The sequence below is a fragment of the Papio anubis genome, chromosome 12, assembly GCF_008728515.1.
Source record: "Papio anubis isolate 15944 chromosome 12, Panubis1.0, whole genome shotgun sequence".
NCBI classification, from domain to species: Eukaryota; Metazoa; Chordata; class Mammalia; order Primates; family Cercopithecidae; genus Papio; species Papio anubis.
The window spans coordinates 1,347,579-1,366,142 of NC_044987.1; the positions used below are offsets into that span (position 1 = coordinate 1,347,579).

Genomic DNA, 18,564 nt, shown 5'->3' on the forward strand with positions numbered 1-18,564 from the left:
TTTGCTTAAAATCTGCTCTGGAGTGCATAGAAAGCTAGTTCAAGGACAACTTAGCCAGTGGGGAAATTACATTTTCTGCAATTTATGTTATTATTTTGTGAGTTTCTCTCCTTTTCCCAAGTTGGATCCAACTGCAGTTAAATTTTACCACATTCTCCATATGATGAGTGATGATAGAATCTAGTTGCAAGGTGTAGAAACAGCAACAACAGCAGCAGCATTTGCTAACTGTTGGGTAAATGCTAGACGGTCCAGGAAACAGTTTGCCTGGATTATCTCCTTTCCTCCCCACTCCAGTCTGTGAGGTAGGTGCCATTATTACCTGCACTTACAGATGAGAAAATTGGTCTGGGATTATGTTTAGCCAAAAAGTGGCAGAGAGCAGGTCTGCCTGAGTTTAAGCTTATGGCATAAGCTCATGTCGACGGCCCCTTTACACAAAACTGACTTCTTGTCATTTAACCCAAACCCGTGTGGAGAGAGGAAATTGGTTTGTGGTCTCTTGGTGACCTTTCATACCTGAAACTGTGTAGATGGGGTATGGTCTCCATCCACCATCCAGGATCACCATGGACACAGCTGCATGCAGAACAAACAAACAAAAACTCAAAGTTAGAAAAAAGAAAAAGGAAAATGACATGGTTTTTCAATATCATGATGAAGGGTTCTTAGGCAACTTGAGGTTTATCTATTTCTCTAGGGATGCAATTGTTTCACTTAGTATTTATTAGTGATTAGGATATTTTGTTACCCTGTAAGTGTAAATATCAACTTTTATATGACTAATATCAACGTAAATTATTCTTGTCCAAAGCGAGAAAAGATAACCCTAGAAATTAGTTTTTCGTTCTGTAGGACATTAACCAGTTTTATATTTGATTTAGCAACCTTCTTCTAACATTTTTTCAGACCTATATATATAACTAACTGAGTCTCTCAAATCGTCTTTGAACTAGCTTTACTCTTCTTTCGGTTCTTTCATTAATAAGTTAAATATATCTTTGACATGGGCTCACTTAATATTTGTATAAAAGACATGTTTAACATTTTGAAAATTATACTCTAATAGCTTTAAGCTTGTTGAGAGTAGGAGACTCACTTTTTTTTTTCTGTGTCACCCAATGGCTACCTTGTTTCTCTCTCAGAACATTAAGCAGTTCATTCTCTACATCCTCCTCGGCTTGAACATGCTTAGAGCTAGTAGGAAGAAGGCTGCAGCCTACTTTTCTGCTCCTCGCTGCTGCTTCTACTTGAGGTATGGGGAAGCATTTAGAAAAGGCCGTGTCTCCCGTGTTCTCAGAGGTTTCCAGTGCAAATAGAGGGGAAAGCCAGTATCTCATGCTGTAATCCTTCTGATCTTCCAAGTCTCAGGCTCAATAACAGCATATTAATAAGACACCCAAGGCTCCCTTTCTATTTAGTTTTTTTTTTTTTTTGTAGAGACAGAGTCTATGTTGCCCAGATTGGTCTTGAACTCTTGGCCTCAAGCGACTCTCCCACCTTTGCCTCCCAAAATGCTGGGATTACAGGTGTGAGCCAAGGTACCCTGTCCCCAAAGCCGTGTTTCTAAACGTAGGGTGTGTGCTGTGGATGTCAACACTGACTTTTATACGGGTAGCTCAACAGCTAGGACAGAGACTCAGCCACCTCGAATTCCTCCTTCTGACAAAAGAAGCTCTGCACACACAACGCTTAACATACTTCAGAGCTAAATGATCCCGTTTCAAAATATTGGTGCCTGGAGGAAATAATAGGTGTTAACTGCAGCAATGCAGGGGTGAAGTCACCTGGTTACTAATGTACAATGGGGCCTATTATTTTCAGCCAGGATGAAGTGTTGTGAGTCTGATTAACTGTAATGAGCAATGCTGTGCATGTTTCAACAAGGAAAAAGAGAATAGGAGCCTGAAGTTATTTCTGCCAAAGCTATCTCTGCATCTGTTAGTGGAATCACTTCAGGATCAGCCTTGTGTTAAGGATGCAGCTTGATGTTGGTAAAATGAGAAGGAATCTGAAAGCTCCAGGCTGAATCGCCAGCAGATCTCAGTGAAATGACTTGGCATGATACATAAAAAACACCCAGTGTGGAACCTAGCACTTTCCTAAAACAGAAAGGTGCTGTGAAGCTTTTGTATAAAAGATGGGTTGGGGCTCTTTAAGCACCCTGAATCTTTAGAGTGGTTGATCACATTTATTTCCCAGATGGGTGTCCTGCACGTCCATGTGAAGAGACCACCAAACAGGCTTTGTGTGAGCAATAAAGCTTTTTAATCACCTGGGTGCAGGCGGGCTGAGTCCGAAAACAGAGTCAGTGAAGGGAGATAAGGGTGGGGCCGTTTTATAGGATTTGGGTAGGTAAAGGAAAATTACAGTCAAAGGGGGGTGGTTCTCTGGCGGGCAGGAGTGGGGGTCACAAGGTGCTCAGTGGGGGAGCTTTTTGAGCCAGGATGAGCCAGGAAAAGGAATTTCACAAGGTAATGTCATCGCTTAAGGCAAGGACCGGCCATTTTCACTTCTTTTGTGGTGGAATGTCATCCGTTAAGGCGGGGCAGGGCATTTGCACTTCTTTTGTGATTCTTCAGTTACTTCAGGCCATCTGGGCATATGCGTACAAGTCACAGGGGATGTGATGGCTTGGCTTGGGTTCAGAGGCCTGATAATGGGCATCCCTGCCATGACCCTGCATTGCTGTGATGGTATGCAACTATTGCAATAATGTGCTGTCTAATGTTCTTGTTTAAATTGTCTGTGTTTTCTGTGGGTTCAGTTTTCATTTCATCACTTTTATTTTTTATCTTTTATTATTTTCATTTCACAAATATTACATGAATATCTTCTTGTAAAAGACTCAAAGAATAGCTATTGCTATTAAGTATCATGTTTAAGGCCATAGTTTCCCATTCTCTGCTTTCCAACCACACTTCTATTCCTTTGTCAAGCAGGAACCACTGGTAATAGTGAAAACAGCTTGCTGTGTGTCTTCCTAGTCTCTTCTAAATGATTACACATAAACTCAAGCTTTTTTCTTCTTACCTTCTTCCCTCAGAAAAAAAAGACATGCACACACACACACACAGGTTTAAATATGTTTGCTTTTGCAATATTTTTTCAGGGAACAGTTGGTCACCATGTTTTGCAACTGTTCCGTATCAATTCATATTAGTTTAGTAAGAATGGACCTACTTCCTTTTTATTAAAGGTTGAATGCTGTTTTATTGCGTGGGTTTTCCCCAAATTGTTTCACTAGAAGCCTATTTACTGATATGTATGTTGATTCTGAGATTCCACTCTTGCAAATAATGGTGCCATAAGCATTCTTTTGTAAATATCTTTTGCATGTGTTAACTGTTTCTTAATGGTTATTTTCCTGGAAGCGGAATTCTTGGGTCAAGTAGTGTGCTTTAAACGGTTTTTAAAGAGTCCACCATATTGCACTAAAAAGACTATCAATTTATAATGCCTCCAAGAATATCTGAGAATAAAAAGTTTTTCTCACCCTTAGTAACACTGAATATTATCGACCTTTTTAAAAGACTTGTGCCAATTTGATAACTGAAAAAACAAAAACAATGAAAGCATGACAGGGTAGTGAACTGGTTTAGGACCTAGTCAAATTCAGTTTAAACCCAAGCTCCACTGCAACTAGCTGAGTATCTGTGGGCAAGTTATTTTGGTTCGCCAGACAACCTCTCCTTTCTTTGCAGTTGGAAAACTACTCACTATAAAGCTTGGTTGTAAGGCTTCAAAATTAGCACAAGTAAACCCTAAAACAGTGGCTGGCCAGTAGCAAACACTCAATAAACCTGAGGTATTATTATTAGTATTTTATTGATTTTAGTAGAGCTACATACATTTTTATGTATTTATTGAACACTTGAAATTTGTATTTGAATTACATTTTAACATAATTTGTGCTCTGGTGAGTTCTTTAACAATTAAAAAAATAATTTGGGAGTTCTTCATACACATATATGATATAGAACTTTTATTTGTATGTTGAAAATATCTTTCAAAGACATTTGCGTGTTTTTTAACGTTGCCTATACATTTTTATTTTTAAGTTACGGAAGTTTAAAATTCTTCTCTCATCAAATCTGTCCACTTTCTCCACTGTGACTTATTCTTTCAAAGTCTACTTAGGAAAACTTCCCCAAACAAGACTTTTAAAACAAACAAACAAAAACACAACAATAATCATAAAGGGTTGTTTATTATTATTTAACTCTAATCCTTTTGAAATTGTAAAATGTATAGTTTGCATATAGTGTGAGATAGAAGATCTATGTAGTTTAGTTTTCTATGAAACAATTGTATAAATAGTATATTCTGTCTATATTTACTTGAAAATTACATCCTATACCTTAACAAAAATAAATACCCATGAATTCATGGATCTATTTCTTAATTCTTAAGTTCTATTCCATGTATTTCCTTTTCGTATCAATAGTCCAATTGTTTTTATTACAATAGTTTTTTTTTTTCATGTGATAGTAAAACTGATAGAGCAATTGCCTACCGTTTTTTTCTTTTTCAAAATTTTCATGTCATTCTTGGGCTTTTTTCCTTCTCCAAATGCACTTTACTCTGTGTGTGTTTGTAACAGAAAGAGAGGCATAGATCTGGATTTATTTTTAATTACAAATTCTAGTTTATAATTTGTGCTAACACATAATAATTGACTTTTATGGATGAGAATGTGTCTGTCACCTTACAGAACTTTCTTATTTTAACAGTTTCTTATTCTAATAATTTATCTGTAAAACCCTCAAATTCTTTTACATGTAGGCAATCATACCGCAGAAAATTACGACAATTTTCTGTTTCTTTGTGATATTTATATTATTTATATATTTACTTTGACATTTTTATTGGCTAAGCCTGTAGTGTAATGTAGAAAGTGATCTTTGTTTTCTCTTGCTCCAAGCTCTAATAGAAATCATATACACACACACACACACACACACACACACACACACATATACATATACACACACATAATTGCTGTAGGTTTCTGTGTGGTTTTTTTTCCCCCTGAGAGGGAGTTTCACTCCTGTTGCCAGGCTGGAGTGCAATGGTATGATCTTGGCTCATTGCAACCTCCACCTCCCAGGTTCAAGAGATTTTCCTGCCTCAGCTTCCCAATTAGCTGGGATTATAGGCACCTGCCACCACGCCCAGCTAATTTTTGCATTTGTAGTAGAGACAAGGTTTCACCCTGTTGGTCAGGCTGGTCTCGAACTCCTGACCTCAGTTGATCCACCCACCTTGGCCTTCCAAAGCGCTGGGATTACAGGCGTGAGCCACCACACCTGGCCAAATGTTGACAATATTTCTTTATTTTTATTTATTAATTATTATTATTATTGTTATTTGAGATGGAGTTTTGCTCTTGTTGCCCAGGCTGGAGTTCAATGGCACGATCTTGGCTTGCCGCAACCTGCACCTCCTGGGTTCAAGCAATTCTTCTGCCTCAGCCTCCCAAGTAGCTGGGATTACAGGCATGCATCACCATGCCTGGCTAATTTTTGTATTTTTCGTAGAGACGGGGTTTCGCCATGTTAGTCAGGCTGGTCTCGAACTCCTGACCTCAGTTAATCCACCCGCCTTGGCCTCCCAAAGCTGGGATTACAGGTGTGAGCTACCACGCCCTGCCTGGATTCTGCTTGAAGCTTTTATAAAATTAAAGACATTCCATCTATTTCTAGCTGGCCAAAAAGTTTGTTGGTTTACTCAGGAATAGTCATTAAATTTTATCAAATGCTTTTCAACTTTTATTACGATTATTACATTGGATTTCTCTTTTAATCTATTATCATATCTAGTTACAGTAATGGCGTTCCTGATGTTAAGCCATTTTGGTATTCCTGAATTAAATGTGTCATGATATAGTATTCTTTTAATTCGTAGCTGGATTTGACTTGCTCATTTTATTTAGGAATCTTAGAGAAAGAATGTAAAGGTAAACTGAGGCTGGAGCCGAACCAGGAAGGAAGACATGGCAAATGGCAGTGAGAATAGCCTTTTATTAGGGCTTGCAGGCGAGGTTCCTCCGCCCAAAGGCGGGAGATGAGGAAGTCGCGCTGAGGGAGGAGGGTAGGGGCTTCTTATAGCCTGAGAGCGAGGGAAGCTGGTTGTGCAAAGAGGGCCTGGGGGGTCTTGAAACTACTAGGGCAGGAGTTGAGGAAGGGTCACGAGGAAGGGGTCTTTGGAAACTGTCAACCGAAGCTGCTGTTTAGGAACTTGTGGAATGCAGGTGAGCTGCAGGTCACGGGGGAGTGTGGCTGCCCAGCGGGAACTCTGACGCGTGTAAGTCTGCGGGTGTGTACAAGGGGGAGGGGAGTCTAACAAAAGGCCTGCTAGGCAGGGTGACGCCGCCATGTTGGGTCTGGATTCCCGCCTAACAAAAAGTGCTCCTTTCGTTTCTTCTTTGTAGTTTGGTTTTGGTATAAGACTTAGGTTGGGCGGGGCGCGGTGGCTCCCGCCTGCAATCCCAGCACTTTGGGAGGCCGAGGTGGGCGGATCACGAAGTCAGGAGATGGAGACCATCTCGGTCAACGCGGTGAAACCCGTCTCTACTGAAAATACAAAAAACTAGCCGGGCGAGGTGGCGGCTCCTGTAGTCCCAGCTACTCGGGAGGCTGAGGCAGGAGAATGGCGGGAACCCGGGAGGCGGAGCTTGCAGTGAGCCCAGATCGCGCCACTGCACTCCAGCCTGGGCCACAGAGCGAGACTCTGTCTCAAAAAAAAAAAAGAAAAGAAAAAAAAAAAAAAAAAGAGGTTGGCCTCATAAACATTTCCTATTCCCTGAAACAGATGGAATTTTTCCTGTAAACTCGTCTAGGTGTGGCATGGTGGAGTTTTGTTTGTTCGTTTTTATTTTTGTTTGCTTGAGGTTGGCTTAAAAAAAAAATCTTTTACTTTCCGGACACCAACGGGGAGCCCAGTGCTTCAACTCAGTTGTGACACTATCTGGGGCTAGCATAGAACCTGCAGGTTAAGGGCTCAGTCCCACAAGACTGCCCCGCTTCAGGTGCCAATCACAAGTCCCAGGTTTCCACCATACTTCTGACCAACCTGCCACAAATCGGGGTTCCTGCGACTCTTTTCTCAGGTTCCATAATTTGTTAGAAAGGCCCACAGACCTCAGGAAATTTATTTATTTATTATTAGCAGCTGATTGTACAGAATAGAACTCAGGAACAAGTAAATGGAAGGAGTTAGAAGAGCAAGGCATGGGGTGCGGTGTGTGGGGGCATGAAGCCTCCCTCCCTCTCCGGGTGCACCCCCTCCCAGCCCCTTGATGTGTTCACCAACCTGGAAGCGCTCTGAACCTGTTAATACTTAAGGGCTTTCATGAAGGTTTCATTACATAGGCCTGATTTATTAAATCGTTGACCATTGGGGATCAACTTCATCTCCAGCTGTTTTCCCCTCCCCAGAGGTCAGGATGGGGGCTTAAAGTTGCAAGGGGCTTATGATGCTTTGGCCTTCCCGGCAAGCAGCCCCCTTCTGAAGTGACCTGGGGCCCTCAAAGAGTCACCTCACAAGAACCAAAGGCATACTCATCACTCCTATCAGAAATTACAGGGAATAAGGTGCAAGGATCAAATATCTATTTCTTACTGCGTCATACCTAGTATTCATTTTTCCATCCTTTGTTATTCCCTCTGTGTCTTTTAATTTCAGGGGCCCTCTTGTACTCCACATGTAACTGCATTTTATTTTTCAGAGTTTAAAATGAACTTTTTTGTGTGATTGCCAATATACTTGAACTTTACTGGGTTTGTTTGTTTGTTTTTTCGTTATTTGTTTGGATCTTGCCTGTGGCTGAATTGATTTTATATTTTGTTCCATTATATTCCCTCCCTTGTGATTTGAAATTTATATATCTATTTCTATTCTTCTAGTGGTTACACTTATATTTTTAACAATTTTAACAATTCTGTCGACAGCTATAATATCTATATCTTCCTCTTATATAAGAATAAAACATTTAGTATTCTTACACTTCTCACCACTCTCTCTGGCAAACCCCGTGGTTGAGAACATCTGGGATTTTAGTTCCAGATGGTTATTTTATACATTTTTAAAACCTCAAGCATCAACAGTTATTTAAACTTGACTATAACTTTTAGTGTTTTATTTGATTACTACTCTTTCTTGTATCTTTTTACTTGGTTTTGTTTTTTATTTTATGGGATTTTCCTTATATATTTTTTTCCCTGAAGTATTTATGGATGGCAAAATTTCCAAGTCTTTGCAGGTTCAAAAATCTTCATTTTGTCCTCATACTTGAATGCAAGTTTGCCAGGGTATGGAGTATGGGTTTAAAATAACAATCTCGGATCATTTTCTGGTAGCATTTAGTTTTGCTGTTAAAAAATAAGATGTAAATTTAATCTCTATGTTATTGTAAGTAATCTGTTATTTTCTCTCTGGAAATTTTTAGAATGTTTCTTTATGTATGGTGTTCTGACATTTTACCATAATGTTGAAAGTTGTGAACCTTTTAAAACTCATTTTGGCATGAGGTAGATCCTTTCAATCTGAAGACCCATGTATTTATTCAGCTCTAAGTAAATTTCTTCAAATATTTTTAATCTTTTTTTCTGCTCATTTTTCTTTTTCAGACCCCCTCTATATCTCTTAATTTTCTGTTCATATTTTCTATTTCTTTCTTATTTATGATTTTTTAGAGAAACCCTTAGTTTGATCTTCTAGCTGTTACTCTTCATCTACAGCCATCCTGATGTTTTAATATTTAGAATATTATCACTTACCATTATTTTACTTTGAAGATCATTCTTAATTTCAAGATATAGTTGTTTCTGTTTAAAGATTTAGCATTTTTCTAGAGTAACTCTAAGGACGTTAATATAGCTTAAGGTCTTTGTCTCTTCTTTGCTCTATTGAATGCTGCTTTTTAAAAAGTGTGTTTTCCTTCAAATGGAGAATAACATTTGATTATCTGTGTTTCCTTTTGTTTTTTTGCCAAACTTCCCTCTCCTCCTGGCCTGGGTCTGTTTACCTGCCTGTGTTCTGGTTCGTGTGGCAGTGGAAGGAGGCTCATACTGTGTTGCTGGGTCTATCTCCCCCCATGGAGGGACCCATGGTCACCATTTGTGGTGCCTCTTTGGGCCAGTGCCCACACACAAACTGCTTTTCAGTGCTACAAATACCACAGGCTTGACTTGGTCAAGTGAAGGAGTGGGGTAGTGGTGGAGGGGCTACGTATGAGGGTTCTCCAGAGGGACAGAATGAATAGGATACATGTATACATGAAAGGGAGTTTATTAGGGAGAATTGGCTCACACGATTTTACACGAGGAAGTCCCACCAAGTTAGGCCATCTGCAAGCTGGGGGAGAAGCTGGTAGTGGCTCAGTCCAAGTCTAAAGGCCTCAAAACAAGGGAAGCCGACAGTACAGCCCCCTGACTGGAGCCTAAGTCCTGAGAGCCCCAGGGAGGCCACTGGTGCAAGTTCCAGAGTCCAAAGGCTGAGGAGCCTGGAGTCCGATGTCCAAAGGCAGGAGGAGAGGAAACAAGAGTGCCCACCTGGGAAGAGAGTGAGCCAGAAGACGCGGCAAACTTCTCCTCCCCCTTCTTCCTCCTGCCCTGCTCCAGCGGCGCTGGCAGCTGACTAGAGAATGTCCACCCACATTGAGGGGGATCTTTCTGTTCCGGTTCACTGACTCAAATGTCAGTCTCCTCACAGACAGACCCAGAAACAATGCTTCACCAGCCATCTAGGCATTCTCCATCTAGTCAAGCTGACACCAAACATCAACTGCCACAGACTAGCAGCCTCAGAGACACCAGCATGTACCCATACTGCCCGCTATATTCCGTGTTAACCCCTGCTCACACTCCTTGGCTTTCTCATCCCACAAGCCCTCTCTTGCATGCATTTTGGACTCTTGTTTTATCTGTTGTCCCTTTTTGTCCCCACAACTTTGATACTATTTGCTTTCTATTGTTTAGACAATCATCAACATTTTGCATCCACTGGCACAGCTCTTACTTCTTTGTCAGTGCTCTTATGAGCTGCACTCTGACCCCCAATGTGGGTTTCTTATCACTTCATGGGGTTTGAGATGGGCTAAAGGTAAACCCATGTGGCTCAGGCTTACTTTCTTAGTCAAGCCTTAGCTTCATCTGTTTAAGATAGTTTACATCTAAGGAACAGGGGCATAGATTTTCTAACTCTTTGTGGGTAAAGGGTCTTTCATGTATCTCTCATTGACATTCACTGACTGACGCTGTCCCGGCTGAGTAGCAGTATGGCATATCAGACTGCATGCAATCTAGATCCTTCTCCTATGCAAGCAGGCCCAGTTGGTGTGCACTTTGAAAAATGCCTCATAATGTAAAAAGAGCCATGGGTAGAAGGTGATAAAGTGACTAAATTTTCCATTAGGCAAGGTGTGGGAAACTATTTCATAGATAAGGTGACTGTTGAATGTTTTAATCAAGGATGACTCAAAGTTTGCAGTCAGAGAATTTGGGTGGATATCAGGAGTAAGAAGGCATTGCAAGGTTCGCAGGCAAGAGGGGAGAGGTGAGCGAGGTTGCAAAGGTTTTGAAGTGCATGACATGCTTAACAAATATTAAGTGATCCATTCTGGTTATCCTGCATTTAAAGGGGAAGGGAGGAGTCGTTTGGCTGAGGTGTGAGAGGTCTCTGAAGGAAATGTGTACCAGGCCTTAATTGTCTTCTGTGGGATTTCTCTATGAAAGGACCTGCAATTTCCCAAGTGCACATGATGCTGAAACATTTACACTGCAGAATGCAACACATGTTGACTCCCCAGGAAGAGCCAAAAAGGTGATAGAAGGTGGAGGAAATAGCTGCTGCCCGCCATCTCATCTCAGCCTCTATTGATATTATTGGGTTATTGAAAATGGCTTCCGTCTGTGGCAGGCAGAACAAGCTCCACCCTTTTGTGTGTCTATTTCATGACAGCATTCAGCTTGGCTGACACATAACACATTACAATCTGGGTCCTGATCATTAGGCAACATCATCAGTTAACAACAAATAAATGTTGGTTTACCGTCAGAGAAATAAGATGTCATATAAATGAGATAGGTGTGCTAAAAACTCAAACAATCATTAGGCTTAAATGAAAAGAAATGAAGCAGGCGCTTCTGTGGTTCATAAGTGTGATGGCTGGGCTCACACGCATGTGTGAGATGTGCCACCCTTGAACCTTCTTATGACGTCAGCACATTACCCATCTGATGTGAAAACAACAACAACAACAACAACAACAAAAATGAAGCCATGAGTGTGTATAAATGAACCAAAATAGAACAGCATTCCATCATACCTCTGAGTCCTAAGGACTGAAAGGTTTAGAGTTATGCAGTTATGCAGGGGTTTTCACATAAAGTATTACCCTTGCTCCTCAGAAGAACCATGCAAGTTCGGTTCTATTATTATCCTCACTTTACAGCTTGAAGAAACTGACAATTTTAGTAACTATTCAAGGTCACACAGCTAGTAAGCGGTGGAACTGGGCCATAAACCCATATTTCCCTAATTGTACACTCTTTCGTTTTTGCAAGTAGTCCTTGATACAGGACATAGTACATCCTGGCACTCACAAATGTGAATGTGGAAACTTGAATGAGGGATGCTGGACTCTGAGATCACATTTGTGAGCTTGTCAGCCCAGAACCTCCAGATCCTGAGAAAATTTTAAGTGAAAGATGAGCGGAGTGAAACTGTTAACTCATGCAATATGTGGATTTTGACTAAAGTCACAATAGGGGAATTCTATCAATATAAAAGCCTTGGGATGAGGGGACCGATCGCGAAAGATGGCCACACAGTTCCTTACCTGTTGCCTCACTATATTCCATCTTTCATTTTGCCAAGTCAAAAATACACCAAATGGAGGAACCAAAACTTAACAGTCTTTTTGCATTCATTTACGTAACAATCAGCTCCTAGGTTTTTGTTATTATTTTTCTTCTTTTTTTTTTGAAAGTGACAATATAAGTAATGTAGTATTTTGTTGTTGTTCTTGTTGCAGTAGGTATGTTAGCATTTTTTTTTTTTTTAATTTGAGAATGAACAATTTACTGCTAGTTTTAAAACTCATCTACTATGCAATCCTCAACTGGGTATTTTGTGACTGCACTTTGTGCATATGTTTGTATGTGGTTGCATGTAGATGGTGTGTTTGAGAATGCACCTGTGTATTTTGGAAATCATTATTTATAGCTCTTAATTTAAAAATTTTAAAGGAACTATATAAACTCAGTTCTTTGTTTTCAAATGTGAACAGCTGAAATTAGATCCCTCTTACACCTTTGCCAGAGAAAAACTGTGCGATATGCATAATGTGCTCTTGTCCCCTCTAGAGAGGTGGGGCTAGAGTGGAAATGGCTAATCCTCTTCACAGGGGATGAATTGGAAATTGAGTTTTGCAAACGAAGTCAGAGATAATTTCCCATCTTCATTATTTATGTAAATCAGTTACTGTATTTTAATTATCCACTGCTTGTATCGTCCACATAAAATGCCTTTCCTTTTATTTAAACTGCAAATAATTGCCAGTAGAATTATTCATTGGAAATTGGAATCCACTTTTTTGATCTCTGGAAAGACTATTAATAATGAATGAGGATGTTATTTATTTGTTACAATTCCACACATGGAAACTGAAGAGAGACTCTGTATACCTCACTTATCTCCTCTAACAACACCTAAGTAAACGCACCCCAGGAGAAATGCCAAAATGTGGAAAAGCAACATAAAGATAAGAACAGCTTTCTTTTTTTTCTTCCTTCAACAAATGAAATGCCTACTCATTTCAACAAATGTGGGCCTACTACGGGAAAAGCACTGTTAGGTGAAGTCAGGGAGAAAGTTAAGCTAGACATGAATTTTACCTTTCAGGACATAATAAACATTCATAAAATCCTTGACATTTGCAAGCGATATACCCTGAGACCTTCACCAATCCCCATATTCATGAATCTTACTATAGCATATAATTTGCTACATAAAATGCAATAAAATATAACTGGAAAATATAAGTGACCCCTTTGGACCCTTAATGATTCTATAAATACAGAACTCAAGTAATTTATAAAGCTATTAAAATAAATCTCACCATTAACATAAACTCTATACTAGGCCATCTCTCACTTGAACAATTTTTGCACTATCCAGAGAACTTGCTAAAATAGCTTCATAAATTGCTTTTTCCAGTTTCCGTACAGAATGTATGGTGGACCTTTCATGTCTGAACTACTGCAGAATCTGAATCTTTGCTTTTAAATATTATTTTTAAAAATATGTATTATATTAAATAATATACATTATATTATATTGAATATATATTAAATATATATGTGTGTGTGTATATATGTGTATATGTATACATAAAATTTTTTTTCTGGCCAAAGTCATCACTTGATTGGATCTACTTATTTTTCTCTTCTTTTATATTAGCAACGGTAGAAGCCAATTTTCTTATTAGGAACTTTTTTCCCCTTCCCATTGGAAGAACCAAAGTTTGACCACCTTTTTAGTGTATGTATGGGCTACGCAGATAAACTTGGTAATGGGTGCCCTGGGCCTTCCCAGCTACTCTTACAAACTATAGAAGTCACTTCTGAACTTCAGTCATGGAGTATCGAATGCAAATTTGGGTCTCACAAAAATTAAAATGTAATATCCATGATGAAATCTGAAGCCTTTGTAAACAGTCAAAGCACTAACTTCTATAACTACAAATGAGCAAGGTCTGATATACTTAAATATTCACTACGAGGGAGAAAGTGACAGATACTCAAAGGAAAGATACAGGTAAACTTAGCTTCAGAAGCTGCAGGGGAGATTGAGGAAGACTACAGGCAGGAGGCAGCATTTTTCTGGACTTTGAGGATAGGTAAGACTCGGAAATGTGTCACAGACATAGACATCATAGACATTTTGAGTAGAGGAAACAGAATGAGCAAAGGCGTGAGTGAGGAGGCCGGGAGCTTTCATGAGCAAAGTGAATAGTGTAATCCCATCTAACTATAAAGGTAATTTCTCCTCAGTGTAAAAATACAAAAACATGCTTTCCTCTTTCTGGAAATATGATAAGGTGAGGCATACACAGAAATAATCCCAGTGTATTTAGAAATACTGTGAAAAATATATTTAAAGTATTTTTAAATGCATAGTGATCTGGCAAGAAAGCAAGGGAAAGTTCAAGAAACACAAAGCAACAAAACAGTATTACTTCAGAAAGGTAAGTTAAGGTGAAGCCAATTCTGCACTAGGACAGTTTCTGATCCCTCATTCCCTAGAGTGCAAATTTGAGGGATTGGGTGTGGATATGAGATAAAGCCTGGGACTTGGTAAAACAGCCAGAGTCCATCCTGGAGCCACAGACCCTAAAGGCAAGATCCTGAAGTAGGTTAAGGGGGAACATGGGCCTTGCAGAAGAAGAGAGTGGGACTACTTGCTTGGGTTGAAGATGTCTCTGGATGGAGGGGAAAGACAGGCTTCTTGGAATCCTTAACTGAAGACTGCTCTCCCATGAGTGTTAATTCACAACTCCTATGTGGCTCCCATAAGTTGTAAGCTTGGACATAGGTTGTTGGTAAGACTTTAAATCCTTGGGGAAAACAATGCAAATCTTCACCAAGGGCATGCACTTTAATTGCAGGCATTGCTTACATTTCCACGAATTTTTAAAACATGTAGCTGATCACGTATATGAGGAAACAGACCATCATGAAGAAAAGTCAGTGCTCATAGTATAGTGTAGAAAAGGAACTTTGAAAACTACAGATGGGGTAATGTTTCAAAAGCAGAATATAAAATATGTATATATAGGTATGCGCAAATAATAAAAATGGCTGTCAGAATATAATTTAGGAATAAGAAAACATTAAAATCCACCAGTAATATTTTTAAGTAACCAAGTAAAACTTCTTAGAAATATGAAGCATAATAAATGAGAGTAAAATTTCAATAGATGGATACGAAACAGATTAGTTTCAGCTGTGCAAAGAATTCATGACTGGAAGATAATCTTAACAAAATAAATACCAAAAATCTAGAATAGAGATTCATAAACTTCCTTGGTTCATGTCACCATTCATGTGTTAGTGCCTCAATAATTTTTTTATAGTACCCCTAGAGCAAAAGAAATACCCAACATTTCTTTTATCAAATAGGCTCAAACAACTTAGTTTTAGTATTTTGCATAGTATACAATGAATAGCTATGTCTCTCTCAAAAATGAAACATTCCCACAGTGTCCCTGTGAATTCACTCTGGTTTCCCAGTATTCCTTGACCTATAGTTTGAGAACTATGGATGTAAAATAAAGAAACAAAAAACAGAAAATGTCAAAGACAACTTAAAGAGACTCCCATGTAGGTCTAACATACGTCTAATTGAAGTTCCAGAAGAAGACAGGGAAAAGACATGGCAAGAGAATTTTCCAGATTTAACACAAAATTCATAGATTCAGGAAGAACAACAAATTACAAGCAGAATAAATTTTAAAAACTGGGCGTGGTGGCTCGTGCCTATAATCCCAGCTACTTGGGAGGCTAAGGCAGGAGGATCACTTGAGCCCAGAAGTTTGAGGCTGCGATGAGCTTTGATCACACTACTGTACTCCAGCCTGGAGTAAGACCCCATTAACATAGTAAGTCCCCATTTCTAAAAAAATGTTTTTTTGTTTTAAATAGATACAATAAAATACATATCTAGACATGCTTTACCAAAACTCTAGAACAGCAAAAATAGAATGACATTAAAAGTAAAGACAGATTAAGAACTGATTTCTTTTGTTTCCTTTCCAAATTTATTTTAAGTTCAGAGTACATGTGCAGGTTTGTTACATGGGTAAATTGTGTGTTGTGGTGGTTTGGTGTTCATATTATTTTGCATTCAGGTAATAAGCATAGTACCCTACAGGTGGTTTTTCAATCCTCACCCTCCTCTCACACACCACCCTCAAGTAGGCCCTGGTGTCTGCTGTTCCCTTCTTTATGTCCATGAGTACTCAATATTCATGGACATAAAGAAGTGAAAACATGTAGTATTTGCTTCTCTGATAACTGATTTCTTAATAGTAGTAATGATTCCTCTTATCCAGAGAGAACCATAAGTATTTTGATATATTTTCTTCCAATTTTTTACCTGTATATGTCAAATGAAATATACCCTTTTGAAAAAAGTAATATGCAAAACCATATATACTGTACAAATCTCAATTTATTTTATATATCTATATATATATATATTTTTTTTTAATTGAGATTCGAGAGGGTGTGGTGGTTCACACCTGTAATCCCAGCACTTTAGGAGGCTGAGGTGGGCAGATCAGCTGAGGTGGGGAGTTTGAGACCAGCCTAACCAACATGGAGAAACCCTGTGTCTACCAAAATACAAAATTAGCTGGGCATGGTGGCACATACCTGTAATCTCAGGAGGCTGATGGAGGAGAATTGTTTGAACCCAGGAGGCGGAGGTTGCGGTGAGCTGAGATTGCACCATTGCACTCCAGCCTGGGCAACAAGAGCTAAACTCCATGTCAAAAACAAACAAACAAACAACATTGAGATTAATACAATACACATGGTATTTCTTTTATTAAGTAGTTAGGCTCAAATGACTTAATAGTAATATTTTGTATGATATAAAACAAATAGCTGTGTCTCTCTCAAAAGACATATATATATAAATTGAGATTCATACAATACATATGGTTTTGCATCTTTTCTCAATTGACACAATGTGACTATTTTATTTACCTATTCAACAAATGATTGTCAAATGACGTTTAGGATTTAGTGAATGATTTTAAATAAATAAGATTTAATTGTATGTCAAGATACTATACTGAATACTTTGTAAATACTAATTTATTTAATGTTAAGAACTGCATGAGACAGTTATTCTTATTTCGCAATGAAGATACTCAGATTTGTTAATTTTAAGCATCAGATGTGGCATTTGATAAATGTTCTTTTGCCTATGTGTTTATATTATATTCTTAATATAAATTTTTAGAAGTGAAACTAATGTTCGAAACCCATGTACTTCTAAAGTTACTAATAAAACCAATCTGCTTTCTGGTAAGATTTCACCTAATTAAAACTGTGACCATACCCTCAACCAAACTTTGCCAATATTGAATGTAAGAACTAATTTTAGAGGTTGACAACTTCTGATAATATTTTAAGAAGGTTAAAAAATTTACCTCATTTTATCGTGATTATATTGTGATTGTAACTTCTACATTTACAAATATGTTTGAATGTTTCTTACATCTAGGCAGTGGTAGTGCTTCTTGTCTGTGATATTTGCTGAATTTTCCCTTGGTGTTTCAGCATTTTTCTCTAAATGCATTGGACAGTAGTATTGTATAATATTTGTGTCGTGTATTCTTCAAACATGTATGACTTTTATTTTAAGGTTTCCTGGCATTTTTTCAATCAAATGACTTGTACGTGTATATTTTTTTTTTCTTTTCTGTTGTGCTTAGATTATCCATTCCCATCCCAAGGTTAGATAGTTATTCACCTATATTGTCTGTAAGTGCTTTAATATTTTATTATTTTACATTTAACTCTTTAGGCCATCTGGAATGTTCTTTGCCATATGTACTAATGTGAAGATTTATTTTAGTTTTGTTTTCCAAATGTTTAACCTTGCCTGTAGTGCCAACTTCTTCCCTTTTTGTTTCCCTTTAAAGCAATGCTCTTAGTAGTCTCAGCTGACAGACTTCAATTTCTTTCCTCTTTTTTAAAACCCATTGTAGTTTTTAGATCCCACCTCTCCACCAAAACACCTCTTATCTAGTCACCAATGACTTCCCCATTGTTATCTCCACTGGCCAGTTTTCAGTCTTGCTGGGATTTGATCTGTCAGCAGTATTGGCACAGCTTAACCACTGTCTCTTCCAGAAACAGACTCATCACTACAACCTCCTACCTCACTGGCAATTCTCTCCTCTCCTCGGCACAATCCTGCCTCTAGTGCTGTCAGGCCCTAGGCCTCTGCCCATGAACTTTTCTCTCTATGCTCACTCCCACCCCGATTCCATCCAGACTCACTGCTCCTGATAAAATCTATATATTATGACTCCAGGCTTTATGACTGTAGTCTGTGTCTCTCCCCTGAACTCTAGAGTATATATTAATACAATAGCCTTCTCAACATTTCCACCTAGCTGTCTAAATGAGCAGGCTAGATGTGTCGTAGTCCAAATTAAATTCCTGATCTTTCTAAGGCCACTTTTTGTGAGGTCATCTCAACTCAGCTAATGAAACTTACATCCTTCAGGTGCTCAGACCAAACATTTAGGAGTCACCCTTGACCCTTCTCTTTTTCTCATACTTCACTTTCACGCCTTCAGTAAACCCTGTTGACTCTGCTTTCTGCAAACTCTTCCATACCATCTGCACTGCTACTTTGTTCATCATATCTTGGCTAGATTTTAGCAGTAGCCTTCCACTGGTCTTCCCAATTTTAGTCTTGTTTCTTTACAGCCTATTTTTAACCAAGCAACTGGAGTGATCATTTAAAAATGGAAATCAG

The 18,564-nt window shown here is 38.7% G+C and overlaps 1 protein-coding gene and 1 non-coding gene across 5 annotated transcripts in view; both read left to right on the forward strand.

Annotated features, from left to right (window-relative positions):
- The window catches only part of OPCML (opioid binding protein/cell adhesion molecule like), a 1,159,098-nt gene that overhangs the window by 93,811 nt on the left and 1,046,723 nt on the right, over positions 1–18,564 (forward strand). The gene's annotated exons all lie outside the window — the stretch shown is intronic.
- On the forward strand, positions 11,142–11,243 carry LOC116269928. Its single transcript, XR_004177736.1, has one exon. It is a non-coding gene; the product is annotated as a small nucleolar RNA U13 (small nucleolar RNA).